Below are 10,582 nucleotides of genomic sequence, written 5' to 3' on the forward strand. Positions count from 1 at the left end.
CCATCCCACAGCCTCACCCCAGACACCATTGGGGTGCCTTTTCTGGCAGATAGGATTCTGGTTGCAGAAGACAGTGTCCCAGCAAAGCAGGCAAGCTAGGGAGAGCAGGCTGGGACAGGAATATAGTCTTAAATAGGGATTAGTACTAGTGTTTACATTTGGACATCCCTCTCAGCCTAAGCTCTGAGATATTTGAGAGGGATATATCACAACAGGGTGGGGGGACTATGCTTTGGGAGAGCATCAGAGATTTTCCAGCACCACACCCAGCACATCCGTGGATGTGGATTTCTCTGTACAGCCATGTGCTATGTACTAGAACACACGTCCCCCCTCAAGCTGTTAGGGAAAGTGTGGAGCATGGATATAGGTGAAGGATGAACCAGCCAAAGCTATTGCACCAAGCATTTAGCTGTTCATCATGACTGCTAACATGATGAATACAAAACAAGAGGACTAAAAATGGCTCTGAAGACACACTGGAGTTCAGACCAGGCTCAGAGTCTTTTGGGGAGGACATTTTAATGCACCAAGGACCCAATGACATAAGCTTACAGATTTTGAAGCAAGAGACCATTAATCACATGCTCCTGCTCCCTTCTTTCCAGTAGTTACTCCTGTCCTGAGCCAGTGGATTCAGCTAATGCATCCTCCAGAAAAGCCTGAGTCTAGCTAGTCCGTGTTTCTAATGCCTGGGGGTTGCGCATGCACCTGACCGCTTCCTTCGAGAGTGAGGAAGGCACAGATTAACCTCCTCCCTTTCCCAAATCTGTGCTTTCATGAGTGACAAGGAAAACAGATGCACCCCAGAGCTGGTGCTGGCTGCTTGTTTGGAAAGCAGAGGAAGGATAAGTTCGGGGTGGGAACACTTGGTGCAGAGTCTGAACAGAGGATGCTCCCTCTGTGTCTTTGCTGTTGCTATCTCCGCAAGCTTGAATTCATATGAATAAACTCAATTATAAACACAGTACCTTAGGTCAGGTCTCAGCAAGAACTCATGCAAGAAACCCAATTTCCCTCAAGCCTCTGAGCTCAGACCCATGTTGGGCCATTGAAGCTTAGCGAGTTACCATCCATCAGCAGAAAATGACCCTGTGCAGTGTCCTCAGTGTGATGCCAGTGCAGAAGAAAACACAATAGTGAAAGCCTCCATTGCAGAGGCAAGGGCAGTAATTGCTTCTCAGCTGCTATATGTGGAAGAAGAGCTCATTTCTTTCTGAAACCTTGACATGTAAATGCAGTGTGGGCCACAACGTGCCCGGTGTTCTTCTGCATAGATCCCCAGAGCAGTGGGAGGTGAATGGCAGTTTGCATTTCAGCTGGCAAGGAAAAGTAAAAGCTGTTGCAACTTCATGCAGCCACCACGTGCCTACACTTTAATGATTATATTATGTTCATTCTATAAAGCAGGGATAATAACTGTCAGGGAGGGGCAAGAGTGGGCTGCTCCTCAAGGGAAGGAGCTAAGGTGACAGCAAAGCAGGCAGGAGGATATCCTCACTGAAAGGACGCAGCCCCGTGGTATGTGAGCAAGAACAGAGAGGTTCATGGCTGTGTCCAGTGATTCCCATGTTAGTCTGCAGTGATGAGGCAGGTCCAAGGTGAAGCCAGAAAGTCAAGTCAGCAAGGCAAGGTCAGAATCAGCCAAGTACAAGGCTGGGCACAGGCAAGGCAAGGACCAAGGGCAAGGATCTAAGCATAAATGCAGCTCCTGAGCAAAGCAGGGTGTATTGGGTTTGCGTGGCAGCGCTTTGGTAGCAGGGGGGGCTAGGCTACAGGGGTGGCTTCTGTGAGAAGCTGCTAGAAGCTTCTCCTATGTCTGATAGAGCCAATGCCAGCCGACTTCAAGACGAATCTGCCACTGGCTAAGGCTGAGCTAATCAGCAACAGTGGTAGTGCCTCTGTAATAACATATTTAAGAAGGGGGGAAAAACCGGGAAGCGGCAGCCAGAGAAGAGAGGAGTGAGAATATGTGAGAGAAACAACTCTGCAGACACCAAGGTCAGTGAAGAAGGAGGGGGAGGAGGTGCTCCAGGCGCCGGAGCAGAGATTCCCCTGCAGCCCGTGGTGAAGACCATGGTGAAGCAGGTTGTCCCCCTGCAGCCCATGGAGGTCCACGGTGGAGCAGATATCCACCTGCAGCCCGTGGAGGACCCCACGCTGGAGCAGGTGGATGCCCGAAGGAGGCTGTGACCCTGTGGGAAGCCCATGCTGGAGCAGGCTCCTGGCAGGACCTGTGGAGCCGTGGAGAGAGGAGCCCACACTAGAGCAGGTTTGCTGGCAGGACTTGCGATCCCGCGGGGGACCCACATTGGAGCAGTCTGTTCCTGAAGGACTGCACCCCGTGGAACGGACCCGTGCTGGAGCAGTTCGTGAAGAACTGCAGCCCGTGGGAAGAACCCACGTTGGAGAAGTTCATGGAGAACTGTCTCCTGTGGGAGGGACCCCACGCTGGAGCAGGGGAAGAGTGTGAGGAGGAAGGAGCGGCAGAAACAACGTGTGATGAACTGACCGCAACCCCCATTCCCCGTCCCCCTGCGCCGCTCGGGGGGAGAGGTAGAAAATTGGGAGTGAAGTTGAGCCCAGGAAGAAGGGAAGGGTGGGGGGAAGGTGTTGTTTTTTTAAGATTTGGTTTTACTTCTCATTATCCTACTCTGATTTTGATTGGTAATAAATTAAACTGATTTCCCCAAGTCAAGTCTGTTTTGCCCATGATGGTAATTGGTGAGTAATCTCCCTATGTCCTTATCTCGACCTACGAGCCTTTTCTTCATATTTTCTCTCTCCTGTCCAGCTGAGGAAGGGGAGTGAGTGAGCAGCTGTGTGGTGATTAGTCCGGCTGGGCTTAAACCACGACACAGGGGAAGCTCCAGTGAAGGCTCCACACAGCTCCTTCTCACACCTTATCTGTTTTTCCAGCAGTCTGATCCCACGTTACATGGCTGTCCCACACCAGGGCTGGCCTTGAGCACAGGCAGCCAGATCCCTGGCAGGTGGGGAAGGGGTCGCAGAGCCCATGGGTGCACTGAGAGCCCTGGCATTAACACCTCCTTGCAGTGGGCTGGGAGCCCCATGGTGCTGACATTTGCCAAGAGCCATATTACTTCTTGTGGCAGGAGCCCAGATTCATGTCCTATTGAAGACACGATGAAACTAGTACTGTGGTCTGGGCTCTGCTCTGCTTGGTGTGTACATACAGTCTTTGCTCCAAGGACCTCAGGGTGCAAGGAAGAAAGAGATGCCCAGTCTGGGAGCAGAAGCAGCATAGAGGAGCCCAGGGTCACCCAGGGGGTGAATGACAGAGTTGGGAAGAGGTTGGTTTCTTACCCATTGGCCATCCAGAAGGAAGGGACATTTAGTTGCCACATCAACAGAGTGGACCATGGCTTGGGGACAGGAGCTGAGGGTTATAGGGAGATGGTCGGGGGCTAAGAGGGATGAAGAAGAGATGGGATAAGGGTAAATGGGAGGCTTTCCCTTGCCTTTGGTAAAGACCCCACAGGGGGGCTGTGGGATTCCTTGCATGGGAAGAACTTCCCACTAATCCCAAAACGCATACCCTTCCTGCTGCCATGCCTGGGCCCCCTTCCCCAGCAAGAAGACACCTTCAGCCTGGCTGTGCTCTCCACCATGGCTGGGACTGCAGAGGTGGCCTTGAGAGGCAGGTGGGTGCAGAGCACTTCAGGCCAGTGAAAATCGATTTCTCAATGGGAAGCAAATATATGTCTTTTTGTTTGCGTGGAGTGATCCAGTGCTCAGCCCCAGGACTGGGCCTCATGCCACCTCCTCGGACACTGCAGCTCTCTGTGCCAGGGCTGGATCCGAGAGACTTCGCCCCACAGTCAGCAGCATCCTCCAGTGCTGGCCTTCCTTGGTCTTCTGTGAGACCAAATACACAGCAGCAGAAGAGAGAGGGAAAAAAAAACAAGCAGGCGAGAGTGAACCTTGCTGAGGCCCTCAGGGGTCCCAGAGGTTGGTAAATGTCTCACAGAGCTACTGGTGATGATACCAAGAGCTGCTGCCTGCACTGGAAACGTCAACTCATGACTCATCTGAGCAGAGATGACATTGCCCGTTTGTGCCCTTGCATCTCATCTCGGCAGTGACATATCCAAAGGGACCGGGAGCATTTACACCCATCCTGAGAGGTGACTCAGCTGTCCCCTCTCCTTCCGCCCACAGCCACCTCCTCACCTACTTTGATGCATCTCACTGGTGGCAGCTGACGGGAGCCATTGGGAGCTAATGGGAGAGGAGCAGCTCTGCCCAGCTGCTGAGGAAGATGGGGGGCTGCAGCTCTGAGCCTGCCACTCTGCAAGTGATGGTCTGAAGGCACAACTGTCTCCAGGTTGGGCTTATGGAGAGGACAGACTGATGGGCCAGGTTTCCTGAAGTCCTTTGGACACTGAGTGCTGGCCAGTTCAGAGACTTGTCTCTGGATGCCTGAGCTAAGCTCTTCTGAGGAACCTTCAGCACGGGACAGAAAGACAATGAGACCCATTGGTCTAACCAGGCACTTTCTGATCTGTTTCAACATACTTTCTTCCTTTCATTCAGCAGACCTGGCCTGGCAGTGGCCATCTGTCAGCCAGTACATCACATTCAGCATGTCCCTTATAGGTCTCCTCGAAAGCTGAAGACCTGTGCTCCTGACCAGTCCTGATGTCCTGTCTGCTCCTGCTCAGCCCCAGCAGTCCTCACCATCCTGAACATGAAGCCACACTCCAGCTGCAGAGCAGCATCTTTTGCCGGAACTACTTGGTTCTGTGGCCCCATCTATGCCCCCATACAGTGAAATGCCTGGTTTTAAAAAGTCAAAAACCAGCAATTGAAACTTGAAGGCAGATTTTGCCTTTTCTTATGTGCCATTTGTGCCACACCAGCAAAGCAAATCTCCCCTGCTAATGCAAAGTCCTTACCCAGGCATGAATAAGTCATACTCAAGTCCCAAATTGCTGGGAGGCATTGCAACTAACTCTTCTTCCTCCATAGGACTGGACAGATGGCATTGCTCTTCAGATGCAGCACTGACTTTCTGACCAGCTGAGCAAGCTCTGTAAAAGAGACAATGTCAGGCTGTCCACCACAGGGATCGCAGACAAGCTAGTGGAAGGAGGAAACAGGAGCCCAGGCATCTCTATCTGTGGGCACATCAGGGGAAGGGAGTGATCCCCAGAGACCTACCAGCTGTCTTTGTCGTGACCAGGGTGGTGGAACAAAGCTGTGTCTAACACCAGCCTGGATTAGACCCAGCCGAGCTGCTGGAAGGACAGAGTGGGGTGACACAGAAGAGATGCTGTCCCTGGCCCTGTCCCAGGTGGGAAGGCATGACAAGAAGGTATTTCCCTGACTGCTCCAGAGGAGATTTGATGCCTGGTGGTCTTCATAGCCAGCAGCACACTCAGAGAGATGTGAGCACCACAACAGCACTTTTCAACTTTCCAGACCGAATGATTCAGTGTCCTTGTACATATGGGTCTGCTGGAGAGGCTCTAGCCAGCTTGTGGAGTACAGGTTGTGCCCTGGATGGCTACAAGATGTCTGAATAACCTGATTTCCTCACCCCTCCTCACATGACTAGGAGCTCCTAAAGATGCCTCTTTAAGAAGCCTTGGCAAGAGATGATGCCCATGGGGTAAAGGGGACAAGGTAGTACCCCAAGTGTGGACTGACACTGTCATGACTGGGGTGAAGGGATCCTTGGTCAGGCTTGCCTGGAAGGGGAACCAGGGGTTATAGGGGTATAGGGGACAGGCACTCATTTCATCCTTCCTCTGCTCTTTCTCTGGGGAGCTGGAAAGGAAGCCAGCCAAGGCATCCCCAGCTTAGCAGAAAGACAAGTTCTGCTCTCACCACTTGTGAGATGCCAGAAGATGCCAAGCTGGAGCTGTGCTGGTCCTGAAGTCCTTCTCCAGAGAGGGGACTATCAGGGTTGCCAGGGTTTCCTGGACCATCAACCATGCTCCCCTTCTCCTGCCTGCTGGAGCCATTCTGCTGGCTCAGGGACCTCAGCACCAGCAGAGGAGATGGCAGGACCTACTGCCGAAGCACAGTGTGCTGAGCATCGCAAAGATGCAGTTCTAACCAGCTCTATGTGCTTTCTTGGGCAAAGCAAAATCAATGTGACTTATGATGCCATGGGATATGGAAGCAAAGACTAAAATTACCTAATCTGGTATCAGAGTTTCAGTTCTGTGATGCTGCGTATAATAAACAATTTTTTTGTGTTAATAGCCTGCCTTCTCTTTGGGGAATTGCAGGGTTTGGATTTGTTTGCATTGTGTTTTTTGCATTTGGGTGAGTTTTTTAGTAAGCTTTCTTTCTCTTGGCACAAAGAAGAAATGATTAAAGTATTGGCTAAATCTGCAGTCTGTTTTGCCTCTTGGTGACGGAAAATCCCCAGCACATTGAGATGTTGTTACTGGTTTAATCTGGACTCTGTCAACATTTCCTCTGGAGCAGCCTGCTATTCCATCAGTGTGGGCATGAGCTAGCAATGCCGGTACTCACTGCTGTGCTCTCTGCTCTGTGGGGCAGCTCTGCCCCAGCACCAATGGTGGGATTCCCACTGGAGGGGCTTGTGCTCCAAAGCGGCCAGATGCAGAGCGGCCATCGTGCAGTCCGAGTGACAGGGACACGCTCTGACACAGAGCACGGCTGTACAGAAAGGCGCTGTCAGCTCCAGATCCCTTAGGATGCTCTCACCTGGAGACCTGCTACCTCCCCTCTTAGGCACTCTGCAAGCAGGCGCAGGACAACCCTGTGCTAGCGCTGACCACTGTCTTCAGCAGTGACTTCAGAAGACATTGCTGGCTTGTGAACCCCATGATTAGCACTTACCCAGGACTTGGCATGCCAAGCACCGTTGGGTGCCAGATGGCAAAGACATGGAATTCATTAAACCTGAATTAGAGCATTGTTTTTGCACATGTAGTTTCCAGCCACCTGATCCCAGAGAGGATGAGGGTGCCAGAGCTTCCTGGTCCCCTCTTAGCAGTTGCTGGCCTAAAAGCACATTGCATCTGTGAGTGACTGCAAGCTTCCCTGGTCCTACAGAACTGATGAGACCCAGGGAAGCACAGACTGTCCTGCCTCTGTGCTCCTACTCAGCCCATCTTCCACCTCCTTGTCTTCTCCAGCATGTCCACCGTGAGGTGATTTTCATGTTTTTATTCACCCATCCCAAAGACAGAAAACACCAAAACCATGAGACCCTGCAGTTTGCAGGCCTGCCAGTCCTGCTCCTCCTCCCGAGAGTGCCTGGGGGGTGGGATACAGGAGGGGGAGAGTCAGGGGGCCAAGGGAAGAGATGGTGCAGCCAGACCCCCTTCAGTGCTCCGTTAAACAAAGTTCCAGATATAGAAGACATCTGATGTTCCACAACCCTTCTATAAATGCTACCGTTGAGGCTTGGTGAGGACAGAAGGCTGTTCTCAATGAACAAATACATCAAAAGAGTTCAGGGCTCTGAGCATTAAAGGATATTAACCCAGGGAGGGAGTTTCTTGCCTTTCCAAAGATTTTTCAGCCTGGCCCAAAAGTGAAATGTTAGGTCAAGAGCCAGAAATGGAAGGGTTGGATATCTTGCTGCAGCAGCAGGAGCTGCTCTGTACTCCTGCAATACCAGGGAACTCCAAAGTCCAGCCTGAGTTTTTAGGATCTTGTTTCCGTTCCACTTCAACCACCTTGCTGTGACACAGCCTGAGACATCTCTCTGCAAAGGTCCCAGGTGGGGAAAATATCTACGAACCAAGCTTCCAACAGACATTTATTTGTTTGGGTTGAAATCGATGCACATGAAACAGTGTCGCTCCCGTGTGCTGCGCACCTTTGCCATCAGTTAAAACACAGGCCAAATAGTATCGTACGACCAGGACAGCAGCCTGTCTCCTTCTCCATGACCTGCCACACAAACACAGCCAGCAAACACAGAACAAAACAGGCCAGGACCTTGCCCATCTCCTCCCAGCCATCCTCCCTGCCTGCCCAAGCACTGCTCAGCAGCTGAAGTCTGGGTCTTGGAGCCTTGTGGGGTGGAGGTAGGGATGAATTAGGGGAGTAAGTTTTGAATCAAGGGCTCTTCCTTGCCTTTAGCTCTCTCTCGGTCCAACCAACCAAACTGGCTCAGTTACTGACCCTTCCCAAGAAGACTGTGGGGAAGGCAAGGACGGTGAAGGAGGCCTCCTAGGTCTTGAGCCTTTGGTCTGTGTGGATCAAAAGAAACACCAGTATTGCACCATGTGCGTGACTGCAGAGTGACCAAGTAAAGCAGCCACTGGGCAGTTTCTGGAAGAGCAGGGAGTGAGTGGCCCAATCTGTCCCATCAACTCCAGAATGGATGCTACCAATGATGGCCTGTCACCCCTGCTTGGACAACAGCCCCAACTGTGTACTGCACCTCAGTCCATTACACAGGGTTGGCAAAGCTCTCTGTGACTTAATTTGCCCCTGTGATCTACAGGGTGCTCCCTCCAGGCCACACTGAAGCCTCTCCCAAACAAGGAGAGCACCAGGAACTGGCAGGTGGTGTTTGTAGGATGCTGTAGGTCATTAACAATAAGCAGCACAAAATGTAAGCAGGCTTCGGACAGAGGCCATTGAAGTCAACTCAGAGGTGACATGAACCAAAGTGGGGTCAAGTTTGCTAGAAATGACCAGGTGCCATGTCAGCCCATTCCGGCCTTGAACCCTGGTCTGTGAGCGTGCAGAGGGACTGGTTTAGTTTGTGGACTTGTCTGGATGCTGGTGAGATGCATATGGGGAGGAGATTGCTAAGGAAGGACAAGTGAGTGGAAACCCCCTTACAAAGATTAGAGAACGGGTTCCCACACACTGGGTTTTCTGGCAGTGCTGATAAAGAAATGCAGGAGGAACGTGGACCTGCTTATGGCATTGCACTAGGAACAATCCCACCTGCATTGTTTTTTATAAGGATGAATGTGCTATCAGGTGCAATGGAAAAAGCCAGGTGGCTTGTGACCATCTCACTGGCATGGGCATGCCGGACAGGACCGCAGGCAGGAACACCATCTGAAGACCTTACAGCAAGATGCAGCAGGTCTGAGCTGGAGGAATCAGCATTTTGGCTAGAGGGCAACCAGAGCTCTCAGGCAGCCCCCCAAATGGGAGGCCACCCCAGAACACCCAGTAAAACCATAGCAACCTACAGGGCAGAAAATGCAGGGTGGGAGATGTGAGAGGCCTTCACACCCAGCGAGAAAGAGATCCCCTGTCCTGCCACGATGGGCATTAACAGCTCTGGCTGTGCCACCTCAACACAGGTGGATGCTTAGAAGGGACAACAGGAACTGAGACACTGGGTGACCTCAGGGTGCCATGAGTCTTTTGCACAGGACTTTATGTCCTGCTCATGGTGTCAAGGCCAGAGGTGCTGTCTGGGGCACTGGAGGGCAGGACTGAATGCCCTCTTGGCAGCGAGAGTGTCTCTCACCTGCTGTTTCCACCTTCCCCTGCCACTTTTCCAGACTCCTCTTTAGTTTTCATTTGCTTCTGCATGTTGCCCTGTTCTTCTGAATTTTTCTTATATTCTCTTTTGCTCTAATTTCCTCATTTTCCTTGGAGCTGAAAACTGAATCCAGAAATAGTGAGGTGGGGAAAGCAACTCATCTGCCCGTAGTTCAACACACCAGGTCTGTGCTCAGGTGATAACAAGAATTAGCCCTTCATTCAGCCAGCTCTGGGGACTGCCCTTCATGCTTTGCTCAGCTCTACCCAGAGCCATAGAGCATCTTGCAAGAAAACCAATGCAAGCACAAGGCAACCCAAACCAGAGGCATTCCCCACCAAGAGTCCTCAGGAATCATCCCATAGAGACTCACAAAGCAGTACAAGGCTAAGGATGAGACATCATCTGTGGCCACAGAATGTCTTGGATGGTGGAGCACAATGTTCTCCAAACATTAGCTCCCAGTGCTTTTTTTATTACTCCAGGTGAAGGACTGCACTGGTCCTCTGTCATGGACTCGCTTGCCGCTGCTGCACACACCTCTTCCAAGCTGAGCTCAGGTGGAATTTGGTGTTTGCTGATGTCATGGAGGAGACGACCGTTGACGTGGCACCAAGGACACATGCCATCATTCAAGCTTGCACCAGCCTGCTTGGGAAGTCTCTTCGGTGGTGGTGCTGCAGTGGGAAGCATGAACAATGACGGGAACTTGAAACTCTCGGAAGAGAGCAGATTGTGAACTCTGGCTGGAGACCTGTGGAGGAAAGGCAAGAGATAGGAAACCATGGGTTGCAACCATGGGATCCCCTTGGTGCCTCCCTTTCTCCAGTGCCTAGAGAGCCAACCCTGCTTTATAGAGCGCCTAATGCCAATGAGACTAACTCTTGGGTGTCAGGTCACCTGCCACAATGGAAGTCTCCAGCAATATTAAGGACGAGATGTATCCTCCCACAGAGACTACAACCCACTGGACCTCCGTTACCATCATCTTCCTCTTACACAGTGCTTGTCACACATGCTGTCAGTCAGGACCTAGCACTCAGCTTTGGCCATGCTCCTCACCTACTGGGTGAATCCCAGGCATGGAGGAAGGTGGGAGCTCAGTGGGTGGGTGGT

This window comes from Gavia stellata, chromosome 22 (assembly GCF_030936135.1).
Source record: "Gavia stellata isolate bGavSte3 chromosome 22, bGavSte3.hap2, whole genome shotgun sequence".
Classification (NCBI taxonomy): Eukaryota; Metazoa; Chordata; class Aves; order Gaviiformes; family Gaviidae; genus Gavia; species Gavia stellata.